Source organism: Tachyglossus aculeatus, chromosome 23 (assembly GCF_015852505.1).
Source record: "Tachyglossus aculeatus isolate mTacAcu1 chromosome 23, mTacAcu1.pri, whole genome shotgun sequence".
Lineage (NCBI taxonomy): Eukaryota > Metazoa > Chordata > Mammalia > Monotremata > Tachyglossidae > Tachyglossus > Tachyglossus aculeatus.
This window is the reverse complement of record NC_052088.1, coordinates 14124107-14143458: the sequence shown is the minus strand read 5'-3', so window position 1 is coordinate 14143458 and position 19352 is coordinate 14124107. Positions and strand designations below refer to the sequence as shown.

Here is a 19352-nt window from a genome sequence, read left to right as displayed (position 1 = left end):
CCCCAGCGCTTAGAACAGTGCTTTGCACATAGTAAATGCTTAAGCAGCGTGGCTCAATGGAAAGAGCTCGGGCTTTGGAGTCAGAGGTCATGAGTTCAAATCCCAGCTCTGCCAATTGTCAGCTGTGTGACCTTGGGCAAGTCACTTAGCTTCTCTGTGCCTCAGTTACCTCATCTGGAAAATGGGGATTAAGACTCTGAGCCTCGCGTGGGACAATCTGATCACCTTGTACCCTTCCCAGCGCTTAGAACAGTGCTTTGCACATAGTAAGCGCTTAACAAATGCCATCATTATTATTATTATTAACAAATGCCATTATTATTATTATTATTATTATGGGCAGGGTACATGTCTACCAAATGTGCAATGTTGTAATTTCCCAAGCTCTGTGCACAGTAAGTGCTCAGTAAATAGGATCGATTCCAGGACTCCCTGGGCCCAAGGAAACATCAACCATGGATGAGGTCACCCTAAAGCCCTTGGTGGGTCATGTGGTATGCATTGAGGGCACTGCCCCCCGGTCCTCGCCTACAGAACCCCTGCCCTTCTTCTCACCCATCACCTCACACATGCGCACACACACACACACACACACACACACACACACACACACACACACACGGAGGAGGAACTGCCACCATGCTGCAACACTCTCTACCAAAGTTCTCCTCCACTGAGCCCTGACACCTTTTGAGGCAGCACCATCCATGCCACCCAAAGGGGATGAGCTACCCTTCGGCCTCTCCCTCTATAGCGCCGGCAGGCCTCAACATGGGCTACGGACGATATGGTCGCCATGTCACACAAACCAGTCTTCGACCCTGGAAACATACTGAAGTCAGGGGTTCAGAATAGGGGTGATTTCCAGGGCACAGTGAGGTGGACAAACTTTCTACTACGAAGGACGGCTGTTGACTGGGCCTTTAACCATCCTATGACCCCTTCTCCCTTCCCTTTCTTCGCTTCTCATCATCATCATCATCATCATCAATCGTATTTATTGAGCGCTTACTGTGTGCAGAGCACTGTACTAAGCGCTTGGGAAGTACAAGTTGGCAACATATAGAGACAGTCCCTACCCAACAGTGGGCTCACAGTCTAAAAGGGGGAGACAGAGAACAAAACCAAACATACTAACAAAATAAAATAAATAGAATAGATATGTACAAGTAAAATAGAGTAATAAATATGTACAAACATATATACATATATACAGGTGCTGTGGGGAAGGGAAGGAGGTAAGATGTGGGGGATGGAGAGGGGGAGAGGAAGGAAGGGGCTCAGTCTTCTCCCTTCTCCTCTTCTCCCTCCCCTTCCCCTTTCTTTTCTCTCCTCCTTCTCCCTCATAGACCGTTCTTCCTCCCCCTCCACCCCCAGCCCCGCATTCTCCTCTCCCTCCTGAGAGTTGATTCACCACCCAAAGAAGGGAAGAATCCCTTTTCTCTTTGACCTCGGCTCAGATGAAAACGGGTAATGAAATCAAATAAATTAAATTTGGAATATTTGTGGATTTCATTTGCTCCCGTGCCTCCTATTCCCCATTACCATATATAATTGAGAGTTGCGTCTACAGGGGTAATTGTTGAGGCTCATTTTTACAGTCTCTAAAGGAACCAGGGATGCGGGGATCTCACACAAAGAAATGTTAAATCGTCCAACGGCTGAGAATAAAGTGTAATTGTCCTTAATCGTTCCCACGAGCAACTTTGCCAAAACCCAGTGATGAAATTCCATCCCCTCAGCATGGGTTGCAATCAGGGCAATGGTAATGTAGCTCTGGGTGGAGCAGGGGCCGGGCTCACTGACTGGTTTGTGTGACATGGTGACATGGTAGCAGTGCCTTGTTGCCATGGCAGTTTGATGTCAGAGGCAGCTGCCACTTTGGTGCAGGGGACAGCGGAAGTTGTAGCCCACTGCCCCATCTCTGCCCTATGCATTTCTGGGATATGGAGTCCCAGAAATCCCACCTGCTTCCCAGTGTGGCTGGAACTCCATGTACCAGAAGGCTTAGAACACAAAAGGCCCTCAGCTCTGACCCTATTCCCAGCTGATAATAATAACAATAATGATGATGATAATCATAGTATTTGTTAAGCACTTACTGTGTGCCAGGTGTTGTACTAAGTGCCGGGGTGGAGACAGGCAAATCAGGTTGGACACAGTCCTTGTCCCAGATGGGGCTCACAGTCTCATTCGCCATTTTACAGATGAGGTAATTGAGGCCGAGATAAATTAAGTGACCTGCCCATGGTGACACACTTAAACTTAAACTTTTGACACCCAGGCCCAGGCTCTATCTACTAAGCCATGCTGCATCTGATCCGCAGCTTGGCCCATAGTCTTATTTCCTGGCTCCGGTTCAGGTTGGCTTTTGGATTCCGCTGAGAACAGACAGCCCAAGGACCCCGATTCCAAATGCTTGTGGATGGCTGGGATTCCGCTATTGCCCTTTGACCCCAAGCAATTGTGACAGTCCCCATCCCCCTCAAGGGACCAAAATTCGGATCAATCAATCAATCGTATTTATTGAGCGCTTACTGTGTGCAGAGCACTGTACTAAGCGCTTGGGAAGTACAAGTTGGCAACATATGACTCCACCAAGGCCGACAACCGACTTGGGGCAGGAGGCCAGGACCGGCCTGGGGGGTCTCTCAGTATGGGGGGCAAAGAAGCTGAACTCAGATGGCTTCGGTTTTGGGGGGCGAAGCTCCATTCATTCATTCATTCATTCAATCGTATTTATTGAGCGCTTACTGTGTGCAGAGCACTGATGCCCGGGAGATAGACATCTCCTCAGGGCCTCATGGGTAGAAATGGTGCTTATTAATCCGCCCCAGCCCAGGAGTTTCTGCTAGAGTAAGGGGGGTGATGTACTGTAAGCTTGTTATGCGCAGGGAACATGTCTGCTAATTCTGTTGTTTTGTTTTCTCCCAGGCACTTAGTACAGTGCTCAGTAAGTACAACTGATTGATTGATTCATGGGGGTTTTGCAAGCACTTAAAAAAAATCCAAGTATATCTCCTCTTTCTCTGCCTGGCCTAGAGTGGAACACCTCGGGGGTTCACTGTGTCAGTACAGGGGGTGACTCTGCTGTCTCCTGTTGCCTGATGGCACTGCTCTGCTCACTGCCCACCGGGTTGGGTGCGGATGACTACGGAGGGCTTAGTGTGGAGGCCACGAGACGAGTGGATGATTTTCTAATGAACTACCCAAGTCTGTTCAGTGCGGTTGCTATGGCAACTATGGGAGGGTTGGATTAATTAAGGTCCAGACAGATGTTGTGAAGTGTGCCATGTGCCCTGTTCGCTGCTTGTAATTAAAGATGTGTGTGTGTGTGTGTGTGTGTGTGTGTGTGTGTGTGTGTGTATCTGACACACTCAGCACAAGCTCATTTACCTCGTTTCTCAGGTAAAAGGGCTGAGCCAGCCTCCCGCCTCCGCAAACAACAATTGCTTCCCACGGCCACAAATTCCGTCCCTTTCATTCTTCCTTTTTGCTGTGACAGTGGAGTGAAACAGCAAGGGAGAAAACACGCTCTTGGAATGGAGGGCTCCGACAGACCATTTGCCTGGAAGCTATTCCAACCGAGAGAGCCGAGGGGTGACGTTTATGCCAAACCAACCCAGCAAGTTCGCTCAACTCCTTGAAGCCGGCTCTTTGGGCCTTCCCGGCATCCTCTGTGGATCAGTGCCCCCCAAATACGGGGGAAGGGCTAGCAAACCTGCTGCCTCAGGACTCACCCCCAACAATCCCCAACTCACATGTACATGTGAGTTCTATACAGGGCACAGGTATTGCTGAGCTTAACCAAACAGGTGGTTCCCTGATGCTTTTAAATCTTAGAGTTACAGCGAACAGCACTAATTCATTCATTCAATTGTATTTATGTTTCTAAGTTTTGCTCCTGCTTTGATTTTCCAACACATCCCTTTGGACTGTACGCCACTAGCCTCCTTTTAGCCTCCAACGCCCCCGTGGGCGTCTCCCTGGGGCTGAGACAGTCCCCTTCAGTCCAGCTCTGCCGTCCCCTCCTGCAGAAATGATTGAGGTGGACAGAAGTGGGCCTGGGCATCAGGAGACCCAGCACTGCCCCTGGCCTGCTGTGTGACCTGGGGAAAGTCACAACCTCTCTGGGCCTCAGTAGCTTCCTCTCTAAAATGAGGATATAAGATAGTAATACTAATAATAATAATGATGGCATTTTGTTAAGCACTTACTGTGTGCAAAGCACTGTTCTAAGCACTGCGGGGGGAATACAAGGTGATGAGGTTGTCCCATGTGGGGCTCACAGTCTTAATCCCCATTTTACAGATGTTCTAAGCACTGCGGGGGATACAAGGTGATGAGGTTGTCCCTTGTGGGGCTCACAGTCTTAATCCCCATTTTACAGATGAGGTAACTGAGGCTCAGAGAAGTTAAGTGACTTGCCCAAGGTCACACAGCAGACGTGGCGGAGCCGGGATTCAAACTCATGACCTCTGACTCCAAAGCCCGTGCTCTTTCCACTGAGCCACGCTGCTTCTAGTAGCGTGGATAGTAGATGGTAGATAATAGTAGATAACCTTGCATCTATCCCTTACCACACAATCAGTGCTTACAAAGGTACCATAACTTATTACCAATGAACTGAACAGCTGTCAGTACAGTAGGCCACAGTCACAGCATCGGAGAGACTGCCAGGCTCCCGATCCTCAAACAAGACAGCAGCACCGGATCCCTCCGGTCCGCCTGGCCTGTCTGGAAGCTGGATTTCTGATTGGATTTGACACAACCAGCCTTCTTTTGGCCTCCGATAGCACCGGGGGCACGGGTGGTCGGGAGTTGATTCTCCCCGAGGTTGAGACAGTCCCGTCCAGCCGAGCTCGGCTGTCTGGGGCATCAGGAGGGCCTGCCGAGCAGTCCCTGTGGGTTCTGGAAACACTCCGAGCCAGGTGTGCTCACTGGCTCTTGCGCCCTGTGCCCCAACTGTTCAGTCTGCTGCATTTCCCAGCTTTCTCATTATTCCAGGATTATCTCTCCTTCTCCTAGGGGACACCCAGCTTCTCTGGGGCTATGGAAACAGTTAGAGGAGATTACCAGTTGCCTTTTGAATTAGCTGAGATTTATTTCTATTTTTCTGGTTGCTAATGAGCAGCTTGTCCTTGTATTCCACTCCAATCTCTTTTATTTCCTCCATAGAGGAAAATAAATCCCAGATAATTTATCTGCTGAAAAGCAAGGGGTGGGGGAGCGGGGAGAGTCACTGGAGAAAAGAGAGGAAGGGAAAGAGGGGTAAACCATCAGATGCCACAGTCAAAGGATAATACCAACTTTTAGGCAAAATGGGTGTGAAGTAGACTGCACTCAATGAATTGACTGACCTATTCTATTGCAGAGAGTCTGTAGTAAAATCTCTCTCCGGCATTTACGTACCTATCCTTAATTTATTTATTTATATTAATGTCTGTATCCCCCTCTAGTCTTAAGTGGGCAGGGAACACGTCTACCAACTCTGTTGTGCTCTCCCAAGCACTTAGTACAGTATTCTGCACACAGTAACGACTGCTCAATAAACACCACTGATTGATTGGCTGACGAACTGATCTTTGCTCCGATGGCCTGATCCAGATGAGAAGCAGTGTAACCAGGTGGAAAGAGCAACGGCCTAGGAGTCAGGGGACCTGGATTTTAATCCCAGCTCTGCCACTTGTCTGCTGTGTGACTAAGTCACACACTAAAGTCACTAAACTGCTTGGTGTCGTAGTCTCCTCGTCTGTGAAATGGGGATGAAATATCTGTTCTCCCTCTCCCTTTCGACTGTGAGCCCCATGAGGGGCATGGACCGTGACAGACCTGATCACCGTGGATTACGTGGCAAATAAAAAGTGTTTAACCAATACCACTATGACTGCTCTCATAGTTACTGTTGCTGTTATTATCATAATCATCATTATGATGATTATGTAGTAGTAGGAGGAGAGAGATTGATTCCGAGGCTCTGGGCCAACTCTAGATAGCAACATCCATTAGAAGATGTCAGAGTACGTACTTAGACTTCAACCCTCCAAATCCAGCCCCGGAGCCAAGTGTTCAATCTCTGGGGCAGGGGTGGGGCTGGGGTGTGGCAAGGGCCAGGCCCTTCAGGGACAAAGGGTCCTGATGGATGGAGTGAACAGAGCTCTGGCCACCCTGTCCCTTCCTTCCATCCTGTCAACAGGTACAGGGCTACCCCATCCCCAGACTGGCACAGGCCCAGATGCCCCTCATGCCCCAGCATCACCCCGGATACCCCGGTACCGCCCTAGACAACTAGGCCCTGCCTCTTACAGCACGGCACCTCCCCAGGCATTCTGGCACTGTTCTGACAGCCCGGCACTGCCCCAGATATGTCAGCACTTTTCGACACCACCCTGGCACCTCCCCGGGGCCCTGCACGGCCCCGGATACTCCAACAGAGTTTCAGATGTCCAAGCACCACCCCGATACTGCCCAGGATTCCCTGGCATCTCCCTGACACACGGCAACCCAGACCCAGACAGCCCGGCCGCACCCCAGAAACACAGCCCCAGACTCCCGAGCAGCACCCCAGAAACACCGCCTGCTGCCTCTGTCCCTTCACTCACACTATTCTCCAGGCTTAGAACTCCCTCCAGTCTTTAAATCTGACAGATTCCACCCAACTCTCCCACATTCAAAGCTCTCCTAGAATCCTAGTAATCAGGGATGACTCCCCTGATTAATTTCCCAGCACCAAAGCCGTAAATATCCATGAGTCAACTCCAGCACTTACAAATGTATTTATACACATCCTCAGCATTCTTCCACTTATTTAGGAATTTAGTTTGCTTCTCCTGTAAATATCTTTTTGTCTGCCTCCCCCATTACAGTGCAAGCTCCCTTTAGAAAAGGAATGGGTAGCTAGCTTCTTTTTTCTGTTCTTCCCAAGCACCGCGCCAAGTGGATACTCAATAAATACTCCAACTACTTCCTCTCCAACCTCTCTGCACATTCAGGGTGGGGACAGATAAAGAGGCGGGGGGGGGTCAGGGTGGTAATGTCCCGTGCACAAACCTCCTCTGGTCAGAAGAACGGGTTTGCCAAAAGCATCCCACCCCTCGGGAGGTTAAACATCCTCTCTTCAATCACATAGTGCCTTCAAAACAAACCAATGGCCACAGGCCACAACCACCGGATAGATGCATACAAACCTTACCAATGTCCCTGGGGAAAAGACTAGGCCCTGGGAATCAGAAGTCCTGGATTCTAGTCCCGGCTCAGCGAGGAGGAGGATGCTTTCTGGGGTTAAGTCGACAGTGGGAAAGGTTTCTAATCCAAAAACCAGCTAGGAAGTCCATAAGATGAACAGGCCCAGGGGAAACCTGGTCAGGGCAGGCTATCTTAGCTGGCAAGGAGTCACCAGGACTAGGGTCATATCATGGCACAATGGCCCAACACCTGGACTCTGCCTTTTTCTTTTTTTTTTTTTTTTGGTATTTGTTTGTGTGCCAGGCACTGGACTAAGCGCTGGGATAGATACAAGGCTGGGCACAGTCCATGTCCCACATGGGGCTAACATTCTTAATCCCCATTTGACAGATGAGGTCGCTGAGGCCCAGAGAAGTGAAGTGACTTGCCCAAGATCACACAGCAGGCAAGTGGCGGAGCCAGGATTAGAACCCAGGTCCTTCTGACTCCAGGGCCTGTGCTCTATCCACGAGGCCACACTGCTTCTCTAACTGCGGTCATTTTGGCCTTGCCGGTAAAGTCCTCGGCGGAAACCTTGCAATGTGCTCAGTGGGAAGGCAGTGGGCAGGAATGAGAGCATCTGAGTGCATGGAGCACAAACCACAAACCACAGCTCCTTGTGCAGCCTCTGGCCCTAATGTCGCAGACTTGAGCCCTGCTCGGTGCCCTTGGGGGGAGACCCCAAGAGTCCAGTGGCAGCAAGATACAACACGAGCAGGGGCTGCGGGGTGCCGAGCTGACCTGGCTCTTGGTCCGCCAGCTGTCCTACTCCCTCCGCATAAATCCATCTAGTTCCAGCTTCGCGTGGTGCAGAGCACATGTTTTATTAAAAGTGAATTCCAATTAGAAAACCTTCCATTCCGACCATTTATAAAACTAAAAATATCTAAAATCATTACTTCTCAGCGGCTGACGGTTAACCGGAGTAGCTATACTCTTTGTTCGATCCTTGTCTTCAAAACGGATGAAAGTCTTGGAAATAGCCCATTTCCATGCATCCCCAATTCAAAATATCCTAAAAAAGATATTCATATTTCCTCTGATAGGCCCCTACTTCCCAAATGGGCTTAGTGTCTGCTTTTAAGCCACTGCTGCCCTTAGCTGGCCTTTGAAGCAAGGTGCCCAGCAGGGCAGAGAGAGGTGGTGGACCTGACATTGGGAATGAGAGATAATGGCCAGTGATCAGGGTGGGTATGGCCAGCGGCAGGCGCTGGGGCCCGGAGAGATCTCTCCCTGGCACATATCCAATGAATAAATGCTTTGGAGCAGCAGAGGTTGGCAGGTAATTCCAAATATCAGGTTTATCCTTGTTCTCTCACAGAGCAGGGCGACGGTTTTCCGGCCATGCGGCGAGTTGAAGGAGTAGAGAGCAGTGACGATGATGGTGAAGAAGTCCCTGTCAGGAAATACAGTTGAGCCCACGTCCCAAGGCTCCAGGACTGAATGCCCACCCGGAGGAATCACTGGTCATGCCGGTGGCTTGCATGGTGTCACCTGCACCCACCCATCCCTGCCAGGCCTTTGGGGCACAGAGTGCAGTGGATGAGTAGAGGTGGGCAGGGGCGTAGCACATTGTGATGTGCATTGTGCAGCCTGTGCCCACATGCGGAACTAGAACTAGAACCCAGGTTTTACAGAGCAAGGCTCCTTCCAATGCACCAACAGCAAGGCAAAAGCTCAGTTTAGGACCTTTGTCTCGGGGAAGGGCTCTCCAGCATTTAGATTAAATATTTAACGGCCCAACATTCAGGCGGGGGAAAAATCATTCTGAAGAGAGGGGAGAGAAGGCCTCAGGCAACCAAACTCGACCAACCCTTGGACTCCTCAACTGCCCAAAGCAATATCTGCCGATTTAATATCAATATCAATGCAATATTAATATTTCTGGAGGGAACATAGGCTATTTTTAAGTGACTGAATGAAGCCACCACTGGCACGTGTGATGCTGCTGATTGGCTGCAGCCCCGGGAGACACACAGGGCTGTGTGGAGGGTGGCCATTTATCTTGCTTCATGCTGGACAGTCCATATTCGACTGGCCTTTACCCTTTCCGGTATGGATGTGGCACTAAATGCCAACATACCTGTCAGCGTCCACCCTAGTCTTGTGTCTGGATTTGCTTTGGAGGTCCATCCATGCCTGTTGAACCGTGGATTAGTGAGACAGGACACCCCTGAGGCTCTGTTGAGGGCCTGCTGCCTGCCTCGGCCTAGCCCGTGTTAGGAGGCTGGCTGTGTTGGTACTTGGAGGAGAAGTTTGGGAATGACCTTCTGCAGGCAAGCTCGAAAAGCAAGTGGGGATGACTCAACTCTCTCAGGAGCCAGAAATGGTCATTGGACAGCTGGAGAGAGAAGGTCTTTAAAGGGCTGAGCACAAGTATGGCTCGTCGGATCCTTCAAGTCCCAAAGTTGGCTGCCCGGCAGACTGCACAATTCCCATCCGCTTCCCATCTGCTCCATGAGCTCCAACGGGCATCCAGACTGGGCTGCAGGCCACCACGCCATGTCCTTCTCACCCACCCGGGCCCTGAAGGATGTAGCAATGCAGTTCCAGAGGTCCAGAGGGGACTCCGATCTTCCACCCCTCTCTCCCAACTCTATGTCATCTCCTGGTGGAGAATCACCCTGCAGTGAATATTTACCTAATTACCTACCAACCTCTGCTGCTCCAAAGCATTTACTTATTGGATATGTGCCAGGGAGAGATCTCTCTGGGCTCCAGTCGCTTAAAAATAGCCGATGTTCCCTCCAAAGATATTAATGTTGCATTGATATTGATACTGAATTGGCAGATATTGCTTCGGGAAGCTGAGGAGTCCATGGGCTGGTCAGGTTTGGTTGCCTGAGGCCTTCTCTCCCCTCTCTTCAGAATGAATCTTCCCCTGCCTGAACTTTGGGCTGTTAAATATTCAGTCAGGATACTGGAGAGCTGGAGAGCCCTCCCAGAGACAAAGGTCCTAAACTGAGCTTTTGCCTTGCTGTTGGTGCATTGGAAGGAGCCTTGCTCTGTAAAACCTGGGTTTTAGTCCTAGTTCTGCATGTGGGCACAGGCTGCACAATGCACATCACAATGTACTGCACCCCTGCCCACCTCTACTCATCCACTGCACTCTGTGCCCCAAAGGCCTGGCAGGGATGGGTGGGTGCAGGTGACACCATGCAAGCCACCGGCACGACCAGCGATTCCTCCGGGTGGGCATTCAGTCCTGGAGCATTGGGATGGGGGCTCAACTGTATTTCCTGACAGGAGACTCCTTCATCATCATCATCACTGCTCTCTACTCCTTCAACTCACCACGTGGCCGGAAAACCATCACCCTGCTCAGTGAGAGAACAAGGATAAACCAGATATTTGGAATTACCTGCTGCTCCATAGGATGCCTCGTTCCGGAGCATCCAGGAGGTGTCAGATGCAGGTGGAAAGCCCATGAAATCCAGTCCCATGGGAAGTTATACAGTCAAAAACGGAAGCCAATGAAGGCAAGATTTGGAAACACGGGTGAGGGCTGTTCTAGGTGGCTAAGGGGAAAGTGAAGCATGAAGAGAAGAAAAGAGAGGGGTGTAGTATTTATTAAGTCCTTAGTATGTGCCAGGCACTCTACTTAGCACAGGGGTAGATACAAGTTTATCAGGTCAGACATAGTCCCTGTCCCACATAGGGCTCACAGTCTCAATCTCCATTTTACAGATGAGGTAACTGAGGTACACAGGAGTGAAGTGACTTGCCCAAGGTCACACAAGCAGACAAGTAGCGGAGCTGGGATTAGAATCCATGACCTTCTGACTCCATGCTCTGTCTACTACACCATGCTACTCAGTGGATGGCACAGCCTCCCTAGGTGCGGGAGAGGGGGAACATGTCAAGCAGGCAACTGCTCTAGTGTGAGCTGAAATTGGGAAATCAGAAGCAGGGAGCATAGAAGAAACGGGGTCAGGACGCAGTCCAAAAACGCTCAGACAAGGCCACGCGCCAGCTGAATGATGGGAGCCTGCTGCAGCCAGACCAGCGGGGCATGCTGCCCACAAGGAAGGAGTGGCTCTTCCAGCAGAAGCTCCTAAAAGTCCAGTCTCAAGGATGCAAAGGAGGAAACGGCACCAAGTGCTTGAAACAACAAAATGGACCATATGGCAAAGAGCAGCCTGGGAACATGCACAATGGGCGCAGGACTGTGCTTCCCACATTGGCCTTTTCAGTCACACATGGTCCATGGGGAGATTGCCCTTCAGTGATATCTTCTTTGAGCTTGAAGGATAACTACACCCACTCTCTTTCTCTCTCTGTCTCTTTCTCCTCTAGCACTGTTGGAGACAGAACACTGGTCTGGGTGGATCACTGGCCTGCCCCCAAGGAAGCTGCGGGGAAATGAGGGAACTATTTTAAAAGCCACGCTGCGGGAGGGGAAAGGAGGAGGACTGTGCTTGGCTCATAGTAAGCACTTAACAAATACCATAATTATTATTCTTCTTATTATTAAAGTTTGAAGAGGGAAGGAGCGGGGGTTGGTTATCTGCAGAGCAGCCAGAGAGGGTCGACCCGTCATTCAATTTAATTCCGATGAAATAGAAATGGGTGAGCTTCCAGTAAAAACTCTCTGGCTCAATATCGACAAAAGAACACAGCTGACAACACTCTTCTATTATTGACCGAATACACAATTCTGAGTGATTTTGGTAAAGACGGCATATCCCAGTTTGGTTCAGAAGCCAGTCCCCTATGAGTAACATTGTTGCTAAGAGAAAATTAGATAATAATAATAATTATTATACTATTTGTCAAGTGCTTACTATGTGCCAGGCACTGTACTACACGCTGGGGTGGATAAAAGCCAATCAGTTTGGACACAGTCCCCTGTCCCACGTGGGGCTCGCTGTCTCAATCCCCCTTTTACAGATGAGGTAACTGAGGCACAGAAGAGTTAAGTGAATTGCCCAAGGTCACACAGCAGACAAGTGACAGAGCAATGTGTCTGCTAATTCTGTTGTATTGTACTCTCCCAAGCGCTTAGTACAGTGCTTTGCACATAGTAAGGACTAAATAAATATGATTAATTGATTGATCTCAGAAATTCCTGGGGGTGCTTTTTGTTTTTAAAGGTTTCCAAAGAAAGAAGTTCATAGGAGGCAAGTACACAGCTCCCCGTTTTGTGAATGGAGGACCAAAAGCGCAGACAGAACTGGTTGAGGCTGTGCAGAAAGCTCTGCCAGAGGCTCTGCAGGAGGGGTTCGGGATGAGATCATTAACTCAGGGGCCTCTTTCTAGTTGACTGAATTGCCCAGGTAATGATAATAATTATAATTATGATAATTGTTAAGTGCTTACTATATGCCAAGCACTGTTCTAAGCACTAGGGTACATACAAGGTAATCAGGTTGGACACAGTCCCCTGTCTCAGATCCTCTCACTCCTCAGCCCTTTCCTGAGACCTGGGGAGTGGTGAGGCTCCCAGCTGATCCCAGCTTCCCCCAAGCAGGGAGACACACGTGGACACAGTTCTGCGTGGCAGTGGCAGTAGCAATGCTGCGGTAGATACAACATAATCAGGTTGGACTAAGTTCCTGTCCCACATGGGGCTTAAACAGTCTTAGGGGGAGGGAGGACAGATATTTCATCTCCATTTTACAGACGAAACAACTGAAGCACAGAGAAATGAAGTGATTTGCCCAAGGTCACACAGCAGGCTAGTGGCAGAGGTGGGATCAGAATCCAGGTCCGCTAACTCCCAGGCCAGTGCTCTCCCCACTAGGCCACTGCTATGACTGGTGATGTCGGGAGTTAACTGGGGAAGGCTGGTTGGAGGAGGTAGGATTTTTAGGACGGCCTGAAATGTATGGAGAGTTGCAGCTGGAAGGATTTCGGTGGGGTCATCTTAGCCTTGACCAAGATTCTGTCCATTCTGACCTCTCCCTGAGGCCCGGTTGCTGCGGTCATTCCCTTGGGCCCCGGAACAGCCCAGCTGTCCAGGAAGGCATCCATGCCCTTCCAGCCATTGCACTTGGATTTGGACCCTTTATTCACCCCTCCCTCAGCCCCACGGCACTTATACACATACCTATAATTTACTTCCCCTGTCTCCCGCTCTAGACTGTAAGGTCGCCGTGGGCAGGGAACATGCCTACCAACTTTGTTGTATTATACTCTCTCAAGCATTTGGTAAAGTGCTCTGCACACAGTAAGCACTCAATAAATACCATCGATTGACTGATTGATCAATCCATGGGATTAATTCCCTGGGGGGCAGAATGGGGAAAAGGAGGAGGAGCCGAAGGAGGAAGAGGAGGAAGAGAAGAAAGAGGGCTGCCACTGCTCTCTGCATGCCCTTCTGAGAAAGCACAGATACAAAAGCCGCTGATGGGCCTTCTTGGCCTTTCTTCACCACCCGCGGCCGAGTGAAATATCTGATAATTGCGGCCTAGCCTCCCCACAAGCTCTCAGGCCCCCTTCCCTGCCGCCAACTATGGCCGAGTGAACTGCTTTCCCTCTTCGCTACCCGGGCTCCCAGCCTGCTCCATGTGCTAGCCACTCTGCCTCCTTGGGAACCAGCACTGACTCCCCTCTGAACCATCGAGGAGCCCCCCATCTCATCCTGCTTTTCACCACCCTGCGGGAAAACCCAACAGCATCTGCAGCATGAGGCCTCGGGTAAGCCAGTGGCTGTGGAAGCCATTTCTGTGGCTAAGGGTATATTGCGGGCTCTGAATCATGAAGAGTCTGCACCTACAGCTCCACCACAGCTCTCTACTGATTTTATATTTTGTGTATTGTCTATTTGGTCTGTTTCTTACGCTGTTTTAACGTTTTAATGTTTCACTGCTACTGATGTGTCTGTCTCCGGTCCCCTCTGGGAGTGCTCCCATAGATTGCGAGCCCTTTGAGGGACAGGGTCAATGCCTAATTCCAACCTGTGTACTCTTTCCCAGTGCTTAGCACACAGTAAGTGTTTAACAAATATTACTACTACTATTATTAGAAGCCCATGCTGCTACCAGCTACGAAACGGTGCCGATATCAGGGTTTTGAAGGTGGGTTTGGAGGCAGAAAAAGTGGGGAGGGCAGAAGGGGAAGGGATCTTTGCTAACGTCAGCTTAGTCTACTGCAGGCTTGAATGGAAACTTACCACAAAGCCATTCCCCCTCAAAGTGCTCCTTGGGCCAGGCCGGCCGGGCACAGGTTGGACTTGGTTTCCAGTGGCTTCCTGGGAGAAGACAGCACACTTTCTCCTGCCTGGATAGGCCTCAAACTCATTCCAAAAGTGCCCTAAGAGCCCCATCTTTGGGTCGGGGGCCATAATGGGAAGCAGGGTGCCAACAGGGCTGCCGGGCAGGGCAACCAGCTGTTCAGAGCTGACCTCTCTGACCCCTTCCCCTCTGGCTCCTCCTTCCTCTTCCTCTGGTTTTGTACCAATCGGGTCAGGGTGAGAAGAGCTTCTGAACCGGGGAGGCTCTTCCCCTTCCCTCCTGGCCACTCCCTGGCTTGTGGGCCCGAGGGCCGGGTGACTGGCTGCCATCTGGCCTGCCAAGCGGACCCACCCACGAGGACCTGAGCTCTCACCAGTCTGGATTCTTGGGGTGACTCCCAGCGCCTTGGACCGATTGAACGGAACACGGTGTCAGGCTGGAAACCGGTGGGGATCCTGTCTCCGATGGGCACTGGTGGGGGTCCGATGCCCCACTCCTACCCCCTGCCCCAAATCAGAGACTGGGTAACCTCTTGATTTTCTTTTGCCTACCCAGGGCTGCCGACCCTGATGCTTCCTGCCTAGCGCTGCTCATCGCTGATGCTCTGACAGCATATAATTACTCCTCCCATCTCTCCCCGCCCCGACCCTGGCCCCCATCCCCACTGACATTTGTTTATGTGACTGGGATTACTCACCCTACCCCGGGCAAGCACAGATAAACTCTGCTGATCCCCGTAACAGGAGAGTGTGTGTTGGGAGACGGGAACCCACAGAAGCCGCACGGTGGGTAGAGATGAAAGTGGGGAGTGGCTCTTTGATCCCATGGAGAAAAGTTGGCATGTTCCTGCAGATTCCTCTGTGGGATGACTTCACACGAGTCCCCCCGGCAACTCCCAATTTGCCTTCATTGGAGTGTCAACATTGTGGAGCTCGGCACTGGGAGGCGGATGGCATCCTGGCTTAGGCAGTATGCCTCCAACCATCCCGGCCTCTATTAAACCCGCTGCCTCTCTCGGCCGGCGCCTCTCCCTCGGCCCTGAGGCCCGGTGGCGCTTTTAGGGGAAATCTACTCCTCGTGCCTCTGATTCCCTGATGCGGAAACTCATTTAAATTCTCCCAGGGAGCAGCGCAGTGAGGGCCAAGAAGTCTAACAAGTCCTTTTGACAAGCTGCTTTATTTTGAATGGGAAAGTTGGGTTTTGCCAAGAGTTCGTGCCCAGCGTGAAATGCAGGATCCACTGAGGCCAAGCCGGCCCGGGGCTGGCAGGTCCCCTGCCAACCCAATTGGGGGTGGGGGAAAGTGGGGGGCGGCTGGCTCCTCAGGGCCTGGGTCATGAGATAATAATGATAATAATAATAATAATAATAATAATAATAATAATAATAATAATAATAATAATAATGGTGTCTGTTTAGTGCTTACTATGTTTCAGACACTGTACTGAGCGTTGGGGTGAATACAAGCAAACTGGGTTGGACACAGTCCCTGTCCTATAGGGGGCTCACATTCTTAATCCCCATTTTAAAGATGAGGGAACTGAGGCCCTGAAAAGTTAAGTGACTTGCCCAATGTCACACAGCAAGCATTTGGCAGAGCCGGGATTAGAACCCAGGACCTCTGATTTCCAGGTCCGTGCTCTTTCCACTAGGCCACATTGCTTCTGGACTAGTGAAAAGAGCACTGGGGAGGGGGCAAATCAGGGGGGACCTTTCCCCTTCAGCTAAGTGGACCGCTATGTCACAGCTCCATATGACAACATGGGATAGCACCACACCTCTCCTTCCTCCTCCCTCTCACGCTGGCTTGCTATTCCAAGAATCCCCTCCCCGAAAAGCCACTGCTGAGACTCCACCAAGGGTGGAGTCTGTTTCGGAGGATCCTCTTAGCCTGACACCCTGGGCTGCAGCCCCTAAACCCCCGAATAATTCAGTCCTTGAGCTGCCAATCTAGGGTCAGGGAGAGACAGAGAGGAGACATAATAGAGAGCAGGAAGGCCAATATATAAATAATAAAGACATGGAGATGCACAAATCAACACTAAGAAGTAAGCATATAACCAAGTACAGAGGTGGGTTGAGATGGCAGAGCGAGCCATAACTAGGCAGAAGAGGAAATCAACCTGAATGCACTCCTTCTTCTTTGTCCATACCTCCTTGACACTGGTCCAGGCCCTTGCCGTATCCCGGCTTGATTGTTGCATAATCGCTCATCCAGCCCACTCTTCACTCCCCTGCCCAGATCATTTTTCTAAAACGTTATGGACTGGTCTTCCACTCCTAAAACACTCCATTGAATGTCCAGTCCGCTCCACATCAAGCAGAAACTCCTGACCATTGGGTCTATGCCACTCAATCGGCTCTCTCCCTCCTATTTAGTCACTTTCTTCTCCCACTACACTCCAGGTTGTACAAGCCAACCAGCTCACTTTGCTTCATTCTCATCTCTTCCTCATGTCTTACCCCCAGCCAGGAAGCCCCTTCCCACTTCACATCCGACAGACCATTGCTCTCCCTATCTTCAAAGCCACTCTGAAATCACATGTCCTACAGGAGACCTTCTCTGATTAATTTCTAATCACCACAACTGTCCACTTCTGTACCAACTATGAACTTAACTTCTCACAACCCTCCTTAGCTCACAGTTAGGTATCCTGATGCTCCATTATTTCTTCCGATCTGTACTTTCCGATCAATCTATAATCTGAGTGAATGCCTTGGGAAATTTATTAGCTTGTAAGATAAGTTCACTACACTGTAAGCTCCTTGAGGACAGGGGTCATGTCAATCAACTCTACTGTACTCTCCAAAGCCCTCAGTACAATGCTGTGCACCCAGTAAACCCTCAATAATCACCATTGATTAAGGGCAGGGAATGTATGATGATGATGGTATTTGTTAAGCACTATGTGCCAGGCACTGTTCTAAGCGCTGGGGTAGATGCAAGCTAATCAGGTTGGACACAGTCTATGTCCCACATGGGGCTCACAGAATTAATCCCCATTTTACAGATGAGGTAACTGAGGCATAGAGAAGTGAAATGACTTGCCTATGGTCACACAGCTGACAAATGGTGGAGCTGGATTAGAACTCATGACCTTCTGACTCACAGATCCGTGTTCTATCCACTAGGCCATGTCTGTCTTCTATTGTATCCTCCCAGGCGCTTACCTCAGCGCTCTGCCCAAAGTAGGCACTCAATAAATTCCGTTTGAGTGAATCAGGGAATGCCTCCTGGAGGAGGAGGCCTTTGGGAAGGGCTTTGTTAGACTAGTGGTATGTGGTTCCAAATGGTTGCAAAGCACAAAGCCCACTAATTTTAGGGGCTGTGCTAACGCTAACGCTACTAACCATGCATACAATGAGAGCAGCGTGGCTCAGTGGAAAGAGCAGGGGCTTTGGAGTCAGAAGTCATGGGTTCATATCCCGACTCCGCCAACTGTCAGCTGTGTGACTTTGGGCAAGTCACTTCACTTCTCTGTGCCTCAGTTACCTCAACTGTAAAATGGGGATGAAGACTGTGAGCCCCCCATGGGACAACCTGATCACCTTGTATCTCCCCAGTGCTTAGAACAGTGCTTTGCACATAAGTGCAAAGTGTAAGTGCTTAATAAATGTCATCATTATTATTATTATTTATTACTCGGGCTAAAACCAGAATTTCCTAGAGACTTTCCATAGGAAAAATCTCTTCAGAAAATATGTTGGGTCCCTGCCAGCTGGGGTGAAGGCCATAAAGATGAGAACAAACCATGGCCACCAAATAGACTTGGGTGAGAAAAACACGGTTTGAAATCTCTGAGAGAAGGGAGAAATACGTCTGAACGACAGAAGTGATGCGAAGAGGTGGCCAAGATTATACGGCACCAGGCTCACTGAAAAAGACCAGCAGTTTAGAAAGGGCCCTGTTGGAGATTATTGTCCTTTCTTATGCTGTTGAGTCATTTCTGACCCATAGCAACTCCACAGACAAATCTCTTCCAGAATGCCCCACCTCCATCTGCAATCATTCTGATAGCCAGAAGGACCTGGGTTCTAATCCCACCCCGCTGCCCGTCTGCTGTGTAGCCCCTTCCTTCCTCTCCCCCTCGTCCCCCTCTCCATCCCCCTCATCTTACCTCCTTCCCTTCCCCACAACACCTGTATATATGTGTATATGTTTGTACATATTTATTACTCTATTTATTTATTTATTTTACTTGTACATATCTATTCTATTTATTTTATTTTGTTAGTATGCTTGGTTTTGTTCTCTGTCTCCCCTTTTAGACTGTGAGCCCACTGTTGGGTAGGGACTGTCTCTGTATGTTGCCAATTTGCACTTCCTAAGCACTTAGTACAGTGCTCTGCACATAGTAAGCGCTCAATAAATACGATTGATGATGATGATGATAAAGTTTTCTTGGTAAAAATATGTAAGTGGTTCACCATTGCCTTCTTCCGCACTGTAAACTTGAGTCTCCACCCTAGACTCTCCCATGATGCTGCTGCTGCCCAGCATAGATGAGTTTTGACATTAAGCAGATTGCCTTCCTCTTGCTAGCCACTGCCCAAGCTAGGAATGGAATGGGTATGCCTCTGCTTGACTCTCCCTCCTGTAGCTGAGACTAGTAGAGTACTGGAAACTCTCCAGGTGTGATCCAGAGAGGGGATGGAGATTGTTACTTGATACATTTTTAATGGAAAAACATTGAGTCCATTTACTGGAAGTCATGTCTCTCCAGGCTAATGCTCAGCCGGACCACTCTCACTGAAGTTGTCTTTATGGTTCTATATGACTGCGGTTACAGTGTGCATTATGTGTGGTTTGTTCTGTTCTATGTCTTGGGTTGTTTTGTCCTGCCTGTTTTGTATGGGGAGTGGTGTGTTTCAGTGTGATTCATTTGGAATCCCATTGGCTTACAGAGTTAGAGTTTAATAATAATGGGGCTTTGACTGGTTTCATCTAAGTATAT

At 49.8% G+C, this 19352-nt stretch overlaps 1 non-coding gene across 1 annotated transcript; it reads right to left on the bottom strand.

The window, feature by feature from the left end:
- Positions 1 to 18910: 18910 nt before the first annotated feature.
- LOC119944931 lies at positions 18911 to 19048 on the bottom strand. The gene has a single exon (XR_005456071.1). It is a non-coding gene; the product is annotated as a small nucleolar RNA SNORA7 (small nucleolar RNA).
- Between the last annotated feature and the right edge of the window lie 304 nt (positions 19049 to 19352).